This window comes from Sciurus carolinensis, chromosome 12, assembly GCF_902686445.1.
Source record: "Sciurus carolinensis chromosome 12, mSciCar1.2, whole genome shotgun sequence".
Lineage (NCBI taxonomy): Eukaryota > Metazoa > Chordata > Mammalia > Rodentia > Sciuridae > Sciurus > Sciurus carolinensis.
This window is the reverse complement of record NC_062224.1, coordinates 82,413,087-82,427,035: the sequence shown is the minus strand read 5'-3', so window position 1 is coordinate 82,427,035 and position 13,949 is coordinate 82,413,087.

The window sequence follows — 13,949 nt, the reverse complement described above, 5'->3', positions numbered from 1 at the left end:
GGAGCGATTAGTCTCCTACAGAAAGCGACTGATAGATTGATGCCAAAGATGGAGAACCAAAGGCCCCCTCCAGGCCTAATGAGCATCGCCGGCCTTGCCTGTATATATGCACACACATAAAGTGGAGGCGGAGCGTGGTTTGTGTTGATCTCTGAACCATCCTGGGTGCCTTCAGGGCCGGATGTCCACTCTGGTGGGTGTCACCAAGGGTTGTGGGGAGGGGTGAGGTGGCTCAGGCCTGGGATCCTGTGTCCCGTGTCCTGCCCGAGGCCCAGGTTGGTGCTTGGTTGGGGGGGGGGGCTGACCGGTAGAACCCAGCGGGGAGCTCAGCCGACCCCCCGGAATCCCTGTACTAAACAGGAGAATTGCTACAAACCTGGACTCCACCTCCTTCTGCTGCTCAGACTACCTCTTTATTTGGGTCTGGTCACACTTCTGTCACGTGCAGGTCTTGGTTCTCAGAGTCTTGCTGTTTCCAATTCAGTGCCCAAGTTTGTCCTCCCAAGGCCACTCTGAGAGTGCCAGGCCCCATACCCTACCCGCTCCGCAGCCTCAGCCTGGGCCTGGAGAACTTGGTGGTTTGCTGGCACACTTGAGAGGTGGCTACTCCCCAGAGGAGGAGGCTAACGTTGAGAGTCTGGTGATACCTCCCCAGGCCACAAAAGTCAGGGGCAGGCTGGGTTTGATCCCTGCCTGGCACCCATTTCACTACACTAGACCTCCTCCGCTGTCTGAGGCCGCCAGACACCGAAGTGTAGGACCCCACCAGACCTCAGACAGTTAGTGCTTGCTGGGAGCGGGTGGGTGGGGATGAGTGGGGCCTTTAAGCTGATTTTCTTTTTCTTTTGGTACATACCCCCAACCCTTTTTATTTTTTATTTTGAGAGGGTGCCTCAGGCTAAGTTGCCCAAGCCGGCCTTGAACTTGCGATCCTCCTGTCTCAGTCACTGGGATTACAGGTGTTCACCCCTGTGCCTGGCTTTAAGCGGAATTTAAAGGCAACCAGATGAAACCCGTCTATTAAGCATCTGCCCCGTGCCAGGCACCATGCCCATGGCTTGTCTCATTGAATCTGCACAGTATACCCTTTCTCTCCGCTTTGCCTGTGACAAGTGGGCCCCCAGGGCTGGAGTCGTCGCCCCAGGTCTGTGTGCCACTCCAGCCCCTGGTCTTCAAGGAGGGGAGGAGCACACAGGAGGAGAGGCGAAGACGGTGCAGAGGGCAGCAAGCAAATCCAAGAAGGGCCTGTGCACACTGCTTTGCTGGAGCACCCTGGAAGACACCCTGTGTCCAGGGGCCAGGGACAGCCTTCCGTGCACAGAAGCACCTACATCTTTCAGTCTTTCCAGGCGGCTGTTCTTGTTGCTGCAGCTGTGGTCCTGTTGTGGAGACACATCTGGGGGTTTCTGGGGTCTGTGTGGAGGCATCAGAAGCTTTGTCCTAAAAGGCTGCGGGGCAGGACCCTGTCGGACAGGCTCACACCAGGCCTTGTGTGGGGCAGGTGCTCCAGGACTTCCAAGGCCAAAACGATGGCTCTGGAGAGGGGAGCTGAGTTCAAGAGTGAAAGGGGCCAAGTGACCCGTGATGAGGAGCCAGGGCTGAAGGGCTGCAGGAGCCACCCCTGGACTCCCCAAGGACCAGATGGAGACACAACCCAGCCCCAGGTCCTGGAGCCCTTCCTTGGTTTCCTGGGCACCTGACAATCACTTCTTTTTAAGTTATAAATGGACACAGTATCTTTATTTTGTTTATTTATTTATATGTGGTGCTGAGGATCGAACCCAGTGCTTCACGCAAGCTAGGCAAGCGCTTTACCAGAGCCACAACCCAGCCCCTGACGATCACTTTCTAATGTCACATGAGTCTTGCAAACAGGAGCCTACCCATCTGGCTCTAAGCACTCTGGTGAGCCATTGCCCCTTCTGGGTTCATTTTGCCATCTGCTCCTAGGATGGGTCAGGAATGCCTCAGCCCCCATGGACCCTCCCCTTCACAATTTCCCCCACTTGGCAGGACCAGCCATGTATTGGGCACTCTTGTAAGACCCTTTTCTTTCCTTCCTCCTTGAAGCAGCATGGTCCTCGTGACCCATCTTCCCCCCTCCGCCTTCGCTAGGGGCCTCGCTTCCAGTTGTGACTCCGCAGCAGCCCCCTAAACCCAGAGCCTATCATCACCATGAATTGGTCACAGCCTCTGTGCCTGGATCTGAGGACACTGAGGTGCATGACATTCCAACGCTGCCTTCCAGAATCTCAGACCTGCCAGTAAAGATGGCCTTGCTTTCAACAAATTTTTGTCAAACACTGTCCATTGGGCAGAGTGCCAGGCACTAAGTGAACAAGACGTCCGAGTCCCCGTTCTCATGGAGTCCCCCTTCCAGTGGGGAAGGAAGACGTTCCCCAGATCAACACAAGGCACCTCAAGGAGTCGGAAGTTCAAGAAGATAGAGCAGGTTTGGGGGGTGATGTACCAGCATGATCTGGGGTCCCTCTTATAGGATCCAGGGGAGTTATAACTTGCACAGGAAGGAGCCAGGTGGACACTCAGGAATATTCCAGCACAGGGAAGAGAATATGTTCAAAGATGAGCAAAAGTCAGGGAGACTGGAGACTGGAGCCAGGCAGGGTGGCAAGAGGGTTGAACCATATAGCTCTGCCCAATAGGTCCCCTGGGGAGCCTTTAAGACTTATTGAGCCAGGCATGGTAGGGCACACCTCTAATCCAAGTCATTTGGGAAGCTGAGGCAGAAGGATCCCAAGTTCAAAGCCAGCCTCAGGAACTTAGGCCCTCAGCAACTAGCGAGATCCTGTTGCAAAATAAAAGGGCTAGGGTTGTGGCTCAGTGTTAAGCACCCCTGGATTCAACCCCTTTTTTGTACCAAAAAAGAAACAAAACAGACTTAGAGATGCTGGCTCCAGCTGTGCAGGATTCAGTCAGTTTTTAACAGTGGAACCAGACATCGATATTTTTTTAACAGGCCTCCCACAATGCTCCCCCTGACCGGGGACTATGGGTGTAGCTCAGTGGTAGAGTGCTTGCCTAGATACATAAGGTCCTGGCTTTGATCCCCAGCAGCACACACACACACACACACACACACACACACACACACACAAAAGGTCCCCGGATGACCCCAGTGTGCAGCCAGGATTGATGATCACTTGTGGGGTCCTGTGGGTCATGGCAAGGGCTCTGCATCTCAGTCTGAGACAGAAACTACGGATCTGCTTTTAAAAGCTGAGGGAGATGTCCGTCCTCATGAGGAGGGTGCTGTGTGAGCAGGGGAGGACTCCCTCCGGGCTATTGGCAGAGGTGGTACAGGCTCAGTGCGAGGGGAGAAGTGTGTCATGACAAGGTGGAGTCTGCCGTCCCGTTTCCCAGGGGCTCTGGGGTTAGGTGACTTGCCTGGCCACAGTAAGTTTGGACCCAGGTGTGCCCTCCTGAGCAGCTGTGCCCTCCACCACTCCAGTCGCCTGGGGTGGGGTAGGGGTGGCGCTGAGGCACCACCTATTTGGGCTTGGAGGACATGCATCTAGATTCCCAGGGAGTGGGAACGACACCCTTGACTTCTGGTCACCTATAAGCATGCCTGGTAGGCAGCCAGTAGACACTAGGAGTTAGACAAAAGTCACTGTCCCTCCACCCCTCCAGTGCCTCCTGCCATCAATCACCCAGTCCTTCCTCTGGACCTGTAGGCCTCCCACTATCCACCAACCCACAAGGCAGCATTGGGCAGTGGGGACCTCTGGTCCTGCTCTAACCACTGTGGCACTCTATCTAGAGTCATTTCTGATGGTCAGCATCCAGCTCCAGACAAAAGTCACCACCTCTTGGATGAATGGGGCCAGGGCAGCAGATGGAATCGCAGATGCTACTTGGCCAATCCCGTGTTTACCCAATGTTTTCTCCTCTCCTTTCCTTCCTCCTTCCTCTCTCTCTCTCTCTCTCCTCCTCTGGGGCACTAGGTACTACAGTGAGTGGTCCCGAGGAACACTTAGACCAGAGGTCAATAACCTGACCCACCCAGGCTGGCCCTGTAGTCCCAGTTCCTTGGGAGACCAAGGCAGGAGGATCCTTTGGGGAATTCAAGGCTGGCCTTGAATGAGCCCCCCCGCCCCGACCTCTTGCATGAGTAAATAAATAGAAAACGAACCAGCCTCTTCCCAGCTCCTCTTTCCACCATCGCCTCAAATCCCTGAGTAGGTGTCTTGGGGTCCATCTCTCTCCTGCACTCTGGTCCACTTCCTGGGGGTGTCAACACATGACTTGGGGCACCGTGACAGCAGCCAAGTGGGCCTGAGGTGCTCAACCCCAACCTGGCAGATGGCATCACCACTTCCTGACGCTGTCAGCATTCGCCTCTGCTCCTTCCTGGGCTAGAAGCTGCTCCCAGGTTTCTCATCTTCCTGTCTCCTGAGCTTCTCCCTCTTTATTTCCTCAGTCCCCATCAGAAGGTTCCAGGCTACCTTCCAGGCCTATGTTCAGTACCCAGGATGAAAATTTGACCCTGACTTGGCCCTGTGGACTCCTGGGAGCTCAGAGTCCTAAGTTGGTGTGACAGGATGTGGTCTTTGCTCCTTTTGGTGAGCTCCCTGATCTTTGGGGGATAGGGAGTTGTCCGTTAGTCATTCTTTTCTAATCTACCAGGCTGGGGTGTCACTTGGTGGTAATAGTAGAGCACTTGCCTAGTGCTCCATCCCCAGCACTGCAAACACAGCAAACAAACAAAACACAAACACAACCCCCCCCCCCCCGCATATGACAAAAACTTTAAAAAACTATCCCTATTTTCCCTGAAAAGGGATCAACTAGGTCCTGGGTTCCTGGGGAAACCAGGAAACCCTGGAGAAGTTTTGCACATCCAGGGTCACAACACCAGATTCCAAAATCACACAGACCATGGTTCAAATCTCACTCCTCTTCCTTGCTGAGTCACCATGGGCATGTTACTTAACCTCTCTGCGCCTCCGTTTCCTTCTTTATAACACCTTTCTCACAAGGTTGTTCAGATTCAAGAGAATGTTCACGAAGTGCCTGGCATGCAGAGGGATCAATTTCACATCATTACACGTTACCTTCCCTTCTCCATCCTTTACAGAAATTCTTGCTCCCTCCCTCCCCAGGGATCTCAGTCCTGGAATTAAAATTGAAGATTCTTTTCTTAGATTTTTTAAAAAAATCTTCCTCCATGATAAGATCTCAAACAGCAAGAATGTATTATATACATTTTACTTAAAAGATTTTGCAACATTTAAACAGATGACCTCAGCTCAGGGTTTTGATTTCACAGCACTTTAAATGTGGCTAGAGAAGTAAACATGGAAGGAGGATTTATGATAAAAAGCATGTGGTCACAGGTATTGCTCAGTGTGGATCAGCTGCCTCTGAAGGTAGTGAGCGCTCCGTCCCTAGGCGCATTCAAGTAGAGGCAGGGAGATCACTTGTGCAGAATTCAAGGGGCACCACTGCTCCTGGCAAGTCATACCAATTTTCTGAGGAAGGAGCAGGCAGATCTGCTCCTGATCTGAACCTATCCCTCGAATCTGTCTCTTTGCCATGCAAGATGTACCTGGCAAACACCACACATTTCTCAGCGAAGCCGAGAGGAAGCAAACCTTGGTTCTGGGCTTGCAAACACCCTGGATCCAGGATGCTTGGGTCACCCCTTCATCCCCGATGCTGGCTTTGAGGCCAGATTACCTTGGCCTTTCGGGACTCTGAGGTGTGGGAATAAACTAACAGGGTGGATTCCCCCTAACCCTGGAGTTGATAAGGGTCGGGGGGCCACCTGGGTAAGAGGGTGTGGGGCCGGAGGTGAGGGACTGGTACTGCTTCCTGTCTCAGGAAGACACCGTGAGCCTTAGCCTCAGCCACGTGTGGTTCTGCACCTTGGACCATGTGTTCCACTCAGTGAAGGAAGTGACCACCCAGCTTCAGGTATGAGAGAGGGGCCAGGGCAAAATTCACAAGCAACAGGTGGAGCAGCGTGAGTTCAGGGATGGAGCCCCAGGGCTGGGCTCTCTCTGCCTGAGTCCCGATACCACCAGGTTCCCAGTGTGTGACCGTAGCCACCTAATGGGCTTCTCGCCAGGTGGTCTCCCATTCAAGTACTAATCAGGTCCAACCCTACTTAGCTTCCAAGATCAGATGAGATCGGGCGCGTTCAGAGTGGTATGACTGTAGACATCAAACTTTAAATGTTTTTATTTTATTAGTGCATTAGAGTTACACATCACACTGAGGTTCATCTTGACATAATCATATAAGCATTAATGTGGCTTCTGTGTATCTCAGTTTCCCTTATCTGCAAAGCAGGGTGCTCATAGGTTGAGTGTGGAGGTCAGATGGGTTAGGACATCGAAAGCCCTCGGAACTTACTGGCCACGTAGAAAGCACTGTTTAAGTGTCAGCTGTTATGTCTTCTGTCCCCAGGATAGAAGTAGGCGTCACAGACTTATTTCACCTTGAGGGTGATAACCAGAGGTCAAAGGTCCTTTCCTAGGAGGGGCAGAGGTCCCCTGGGGGACAGGAGTGAATCAAACCCCTTCTGTCTGTGGAGAACCACCTATGCTCCCAAACTGTCACCAGAATTTGGGAATTCTGATGTCCCTTCCATATCCTAACAAATATATGTGTTAGGGCGCTAACAAACATTATCCAAATTTAAAGTTTTAAAAAATTTATATAGACATTTATTAAAAATCTTCTTGGCCCAAACCAGTCTGGAACACTGGAGATTCAGAAATAAGTAAACAGTGTTGTCTCCTGCTGGAACTTGGTCTCCTCAGGGAGAGAGAAGTCAACTGCAGAAATAATAAGACTGGCTCCAAGCGGGCTCCCTTATCTGCATTTCACAGATGCAGAGAGCGATAATCACAGAGGGAACCACAATCCCAGAGCGTGTAAACAGCTTCCCAGAGAACAGGCTCCTTCTGCCTCCATGGCCTCCCTGCCCTCAGTGCCCGCAAGCCTCCTAAACTGAATTGGACCTCCACCTCGAGGCTCATGGGTGTGAAGGCAAATACGGATAAAAGCATAAACATGAAACATCTGCTGCATTAGGAGCCTATGGGAACCCACCCCTCCCTCCAGGTCCCTCCCCTCCCTTCCCTGCAATAGCGATCGCCCTACAAACCCCGCCCCCTCCAACTCGGACCACTTAAGACTGAGTGCCCATTTCCAATCACAGGATAACCTCGTATTATTTCTAGGTGTTTCCAAATTCTACTCTCCACTGCCTTGATCCCCCAGCATTTGCAAGCTGCAGAGGGGCTGTGGAGAGCAGCTTCAGGACATCCTGCTACTGTCCTACTGCCGTCTCTAAGGGGCTGTGCCCACTCCTCAGCAAGGTGCCTGAGAGCCCTTGGTGCCCTACCTTGACCTCCTCTCCGCACACTGTGCGGTCTTACTGCGGGACCACCACCCTCCGTCCCCGGAAGACGCCTCCCCCGTCAAGCCTTTGCTCTTTCCGGAGTTGGGCCATGTCCCTTTGCCTGGACTTCCCCTTCCACCTCCCCTGATGTACCCTCTCCAGCCCAGTCCCAGTCCACTGAGCCTTGGCCAAGTCCCTGCTCCTCCAGGGGCTCTGTGCTTCTGTCCCTACAATGAAAGTGGCTCCTAGATGTCCTCAGAACCCCCTCTTTATATCCACTGCAGTGTTTGATTGCTTTGGCTGTGCTGGGTGTGGAACCCGGGGCCTTGCACAAGCGTGGCAAGCATTCTGCTGCTCAGCTACACCCCCAGCCCAGTATTTGTGTTTTATACGAGTCACTTCCCTCTCTCTTCCTCTTTCAAACATGTCTCAAACTCCTGTCCTCCAGGAAGTCCCCCTTGACCAACCCCACAAACACTTCCTTAGGTGTTCAGTTCTATTGGTACCAAGTGGCCCACACCAATGCTGATACCAAGGGTCATGGGGACTTGAGCCTACTTGTTACTACCATTGCCCAAAAGGCCACCCAAATACATACAGTCTAAATAAAATCAGAGCTTAGTACGGAAAAAATTATCACCTCTAGGTAAGTCCTCCAATCAATCGCCCCTGCCCCTACCCCGTAATAAGACCTTCCCCAAACCAGACTATCTAGAAATTCTAGATAGAAATTCTAGAAAGTCTGCACTTGCGTGTGCAGGTGCTCAGTGTCTGGTAGGTCTCTTTCTTGGGCTTAGGTTGTAAGCTACCTGGGCTGAGGACGGCATGCTTTCTTATTCTTGGCTGTGACCTTCTGTGGGTGTGTGCCCCGCAATGCTTTGTTAGAATAATGCCACTCGGTACCAAGTAATTCCTTTATAATGATTGAGGTGCTTTCATGCGCAGTAGCCCATTTTGCTTTGAAAACATTCCAAAGGTAGACAGGGCACATGTAATTACCCATTAGATGGATTTGGAAACCGAGACCCTGAGAGCTCTAACACCTTGCCCGTGGTGGTTAGTTAAGCGAGCCCTGCACCAGCGACGCCTGCCTGCCTCGCCCGCCTGCCCGGTGATCCTGAGGTCACTCACTCGGAACTGCTTTGTTTGCCAGCTTAAGTTTTAATCCATTCTACTGTCAGGGTTGTAAGCAGTGGCCCCAGGGCCAGCAGGGGAGCCAGAATAAGCAGAATGGACTTCTAATCTGGCTCCCCTGCTGGTGCAGAGTGCTGCCAAGCAGGAGGTGTTTGGCCGTGCTCCCACCCACCCCTCCCCACTTGCTGTCACAGCTGTCCTCCAGCCCCTCCGCACGCCCCTCCCTCCTCTGGGAGCCCCCGCCCCAAGTCGTGCTGGGTGGGGTCCCAGGAGGATGTGCGCCTGTGGACAGGCGGGCTGTTTTTCCGCCTCAGCATTGTTCTGCCCCTGTCCATTGTGTGTGTAGAGAGCAGGACGTCACCAAGTTGCCTGGCAGGCTCAAGCACAACTGGGGAAAGTTTCCGGAGGGGGACTGACCCATTATGAATAGCTGAAACTTTTTAAAAGCTCTGACATTTCTCTGGATCAACCAGACTGGAGAGAAGCCTAGAGAAGGTTTCCACATCCATCTAATGGGTAATTACATGTGCCCTGTCTACCTTTGGGATGTTTTCAAAGCCTCGGACACTGGGCTTTCTGGAGGCCAACTTTACTGTTAAAGGTCCCAGAAACCTTGGCGAGCCAGTGGTTTGCCTTTCCGACTGTGCCTGCCACCCAGGGAGGGGTTGGAAGTGGAGGAGACCTGGGGCCTGGGCCCAGGGCTAGTGGGCAGACGCTCAGCTGTGGGCGTCGAGAGAAGCAAAATGGTATTTATTGATAACACTCGACCTCCAACATGGGCTGGCTCACAACTGAGATGGGAAAGGACCCAACCACCTTTAATAGTTTTATTGAATTGAGTCCAGAGGAAAGAGAAGTAAAAATTGTTGTGCAATAGCTCAGGATTTGCCACTAGGCGTGTAAGGCTCAGTGAACTTAACTAAAGGCTCTTCCTTCCCAGAAAAGTATTTAAATGTGCATCTCTTTACCACCAGGCTGGGTGTGTCTGAGTAAATTTCCTTGTGCCAGCGGCTTTGTGTACTTCTCAGGGGTCCACTAATCCCACCGCGAGGATTAGCTCACAGCAAGACCAGTGAACCCATAGGCCACCTCACTGCGGATACATGAGGAAACTGAGTCTCACCGAGGTTAGGAATAGCTTCAGATTACACAGCTACTCTGTGGCAGAGCCCGAATCTGTGATACCCCAAGCCCACGTTCTACAAGCATTTCTCAAACATTCCAGGACATAAATGTGACTGGGTGCTGGCTAACATTGCAAATTTCTGGTCCCTTTTCCCTCTCCTCTCTTCTAATCCACTAAATCAGGGTAGGGACAGAAATCTGCATTCTGCCTAAATGCACAGGTGGATCTGAAGTGACTGAGTCACAGGTGAGTCCCTGCCTTCTGTTTTAGGACCTTAGCCAGAGAGCAGCCACCTGGCGGGAAGGTTAACAGACCCGGGCTGCTGCCACCCGTGGGAGCTGGTCCTCTCCTCACAGGTCTCCTTACCTGGGAAGGTCAGCCCAGGAGAGGCATCCTGACCCTCAGAAATCAGAAACTGATCTTCAGCCTCCAGACCCTACTGTGCTTTTTAACATTTTAAACCCACGAGAGAGAAACCTGAATAACAAAATCAGGTGTCTGTAGATCACTGCCAGAAGTAAGGTCGGGGGCAGACACCTCCGGGTGGCATGTGAGCAGGTGTCTCAGAGCGCAGCACACCGGAACCTCCTCCCATAGAACTGCCAGAGGTTTGCTAGGAATGCATAGCCTGGGCCCAGCCCAGACCTCCGCAGTCAAGATCTTGTGGGGGTCGACTCTGGGAATCTGCCTTGGAGGCACTCTCCCCAGGCAATCCTAAATCAAACAAAAGTTTGAGAAAGAAAGAGTGGGACTAGGAGTGGCTTGGGTTTGGGTCCTTGAGGTTAAAATCCTGCTACAGCTTTTGCTGGGAATCCCTGGGGTGCAGCGATGGATTGATAAAGGAGAGCCGCACGCGGGCGGCACATAGAGTTCTGTGTTCGACTCCTGGTTTGGCCACCTGATGCTGACTGAACCTCCGAGTCCAATTCCTCACATGCCTAATCGGGAGAATCGGGCTTGCCTTTTAGCATCCTGAGGAGACCCGTGTGGAGTGAGCGTGAAATGGGCCCTGAATGAACTGGAAGCTCACTCTGTCTGGTACGTTTTTGGCAATGCCAACAGAAGGCTCCCAGCGTCTCAAACTGGCCCTGGCTCACGGCATTCTGTTGGGAAGTCAAAGGCTGGATTGGAGGTGACGCAGTTAGGGCTCAGAATCATGATCCTGGACCCAGATGAGGTAGCACAGGGCACCCTCAGAGGCTTAGGGGTGTCAGGGGTCAGACTATAGCTTGCAGGACTCTGCAGAATGGCCTTGCCGTTAAGAGCATGGCTTTGGAGCCCGAGGGTTCAAAACCCTGACTGCACCTCTTGCTAGCCGAGCCACCCTGGGCCACTTACTTTGCCTCTCCATGCCTCAATTTCCTTGTGTGTAAAACAGAAATATAAATGACCCATTTCCTTGACCCAGGGAAAGCTCTCACATTAAGTGCTCATTAAGTATTAGCCACGATTACTTACTAATGGAAGGAGTTTTAGCGTGGGAGAGCCTTTTAATAGTCTTAACTTCACAGGTCACTTCCTGTGTATGTGTGGAGGGAGGTGTGCCTGCCATGGCCAAGGTCAGCCCTGGTTGCCCTGATCTAGAGGTGAGGCTGAAAACGGAACCAGGAGTCAAGTTCTCAGGCTGGGATTTCTCCTCTTGGCAAATGTCCCTGGGAATCAGGATCAGGATGAGGCAGCAGCCATGGATTAGGGGAGTATCTCACCAGAGTCTCTTAAGCCAAAGCTGCCCTTTCCTTGGGTTCTTTGGGTTCAACTTCTGCATGAATTGAGGGCAGGCTGGGGAGAGAGAGGGTGGGGGCAGGTTGTGACTCACTGGATCTTTGTACTCTGAGAACCTGGGAAGGAACGGAATTCTCTGCCAGCTCTGTTCTAGGTGAGCTTGCTAAGAGGCAAGGGACAGTGTCCTCTCCTCCAGAGAAGCAACCAGGCGGGAGAGGGTCCCAGCTGCAGCCACCACCCTGTTCCTGTGTCCTCCCCTTCTGCCCAATTTCCCTCTGAATGGGGGAGGTGGCAAGATGGCTGGGAAGACTCCAGGTAGGGATATGGAAGTCTTTGGGGGCTGAAGTTCTTAGCTGGCCTCCCACCCCACTTTTTCCAAGAATTTCCTCTCCCTGCCCTCTCCCCCAGGCAGACCAGCCATCCTTGGAGAGATCCTTCCCCCAGACTAGAGCCCTGGGGGATGATCAAGACCCGCCATGGATTTGGAAGATGCTGCTCTGTCTGAAGAAAGCCATTAAGGGTGAGGCTGAGTGGACCCTGGGTGCCATCTCCAGCACCAGGGAAAGGAAAAAGGACTCTGCGTAGACGGCCAGGCGAATTCAGTGTTTTAAAAGTGATGGGGAGGGGAGGACTGGGGTGGAGTCAGTGGTAGAGGCTTACTGTGTGCAAGCCCTGGGTTCCATGGTCAACACCCCCCCCCTGAAACACAAGAATGCTGCTAGGCAGAGGACCCCAGCAGGGAGGGAGCAAGGACATGAGGCAGCCACATTAGCCAGCGCACCAGGATCACACCCCAGACATTGACAGACAGAAAGGAGACACCAAGAGAAGAGAGAGAGGACGGCAGCCAGCTCCAAGGCTCTCCACCACAGTCTGCAGAGCTGGAGGAAGACCCACTGTGAGTCAGGGCCTGGCCTACAGCTGGCGGTACAGTGACTCACAGACCAGGTCTCACACAGAAGGAATCCAGGCCAGCAGGAAGCAGTTGGTTACCTGGGCACAAGGGAGGGGTGACACTGGAGAAGACAGTGGAGGCTGGGTCGCATTTCTGCAGGATCAGGGAAAACCAGCGAGGGACTCTGCTCAGGGACAGCATGTCCTCCCTTGTCAGGGAGGCTGGGGGAGGATGGCAGAAGAGGATGGAGATGCAGGCAGGGGCCCCCACGGGCACATGGCAGAGACTGAGCTTTATCCTGCAGACAGCAGGAGAGAGAGGCACATGTCATTCTTTAACTGACAGTAGTACATGTTGTCATAAAAAAGAAAGAAAGAAAGAAAAAAAAAAAAACCTGGAGGAAAACCAGCAAAAAGATAAAGACGAAAATCTAAATACTTCCTATGCCAATCACCCATTTAAAAAAATGACTGTGAATGAATATTTCCAGGTTTGGCTCTCAGATTCTCTTATAAAGACACCTTAAAAGAGGACAAGGAGCCCAGAGTGGTGGCATGTGCCTGCAGTGTCACCTACTCTGGAGGCTGGGGCAGGAGGATGGCTAGAGCCTGGGAGTTCAAGGCCAGCCTGGGAACAGGCTTTGAGACTCCATCTCAAAAATACCCAGACAAAAAGGGACTGAGATATAGCTCAGTTGGTAGAGTGCCTGCCTTGCAAGCACAAGGCCCTGGGTTCAATCCCCAGCACCCAAAAAAAAAAAAAAAAGAAAAAGAAAAAGGGACTGAGGGACCAGGAGTATAACTCGGTGGTAGAGCATTTGCCTCACAAGCTCAAGGCCCTATATTTGACCCCCAGCACCACACACACAAAGAAAGTGCATGTGTTTGGAAATGACATGTACCACATGTACGCAGGCGATGTTCCTGTAAGGGCTGGGACTGCAGCTCACTGGCAGAGCACGTTTTTTTGTTGTTATTTTCGCAGTGCTGGCGATGGAACCCGGGGCCTCGATATACTGGTGGGCAAGTGCTCTACCAGTGAGCTCCACTCCCAGCCCTTCCAAGCATATTAACATAGCAAAATGCATATTTCATATTAAAGAATTATGCTACTCAGGTTGAACATCCTTAATCTGAAAATCTAAAATCTGAAACACTCCAAAATCTAGAGCTTTAAAGCACCAATGTGACACTCCCAAGTGGAAAATTCCACACCTGACCTTATGCAACGGGTCACGGTCAAAATGCAGGTGCACTAAAAATACTGTATAAAAATTACCTTGGGGCTAGGAGTGCAGCTCAGTGGTAGAGCACGTGTTTCACGTGCAACACCCTGGGTACGATCCCCAGCAGCAAAACAATTTTTTAAAAAGTGACCTTCAGGCTATGTGTGTAAAGTGTACATGACATAAATTAACTTTGGATTTAGATGCATTCACAAGATATCTCATTACACATGTGCAGACATTCCAAAGAAAATCTGAAATCTGAAACACTTCTGGTTCCAAACATTTCAACTAAGGCACACTCAGCTTGTATTAGAATATGAGTATAATCCCCGTGACTTGGGAGGCTGAGGCAGGAGGATGAAAAGTTTGAGACCAGTCTGGGCAATGTAATGAGACCCTGACTTGAAATAAAAAATAAAAGGGCTGGGGATGTAGTTAAGTGGTAGAGTGTCCCTGAGTTCAACCCCTAGTA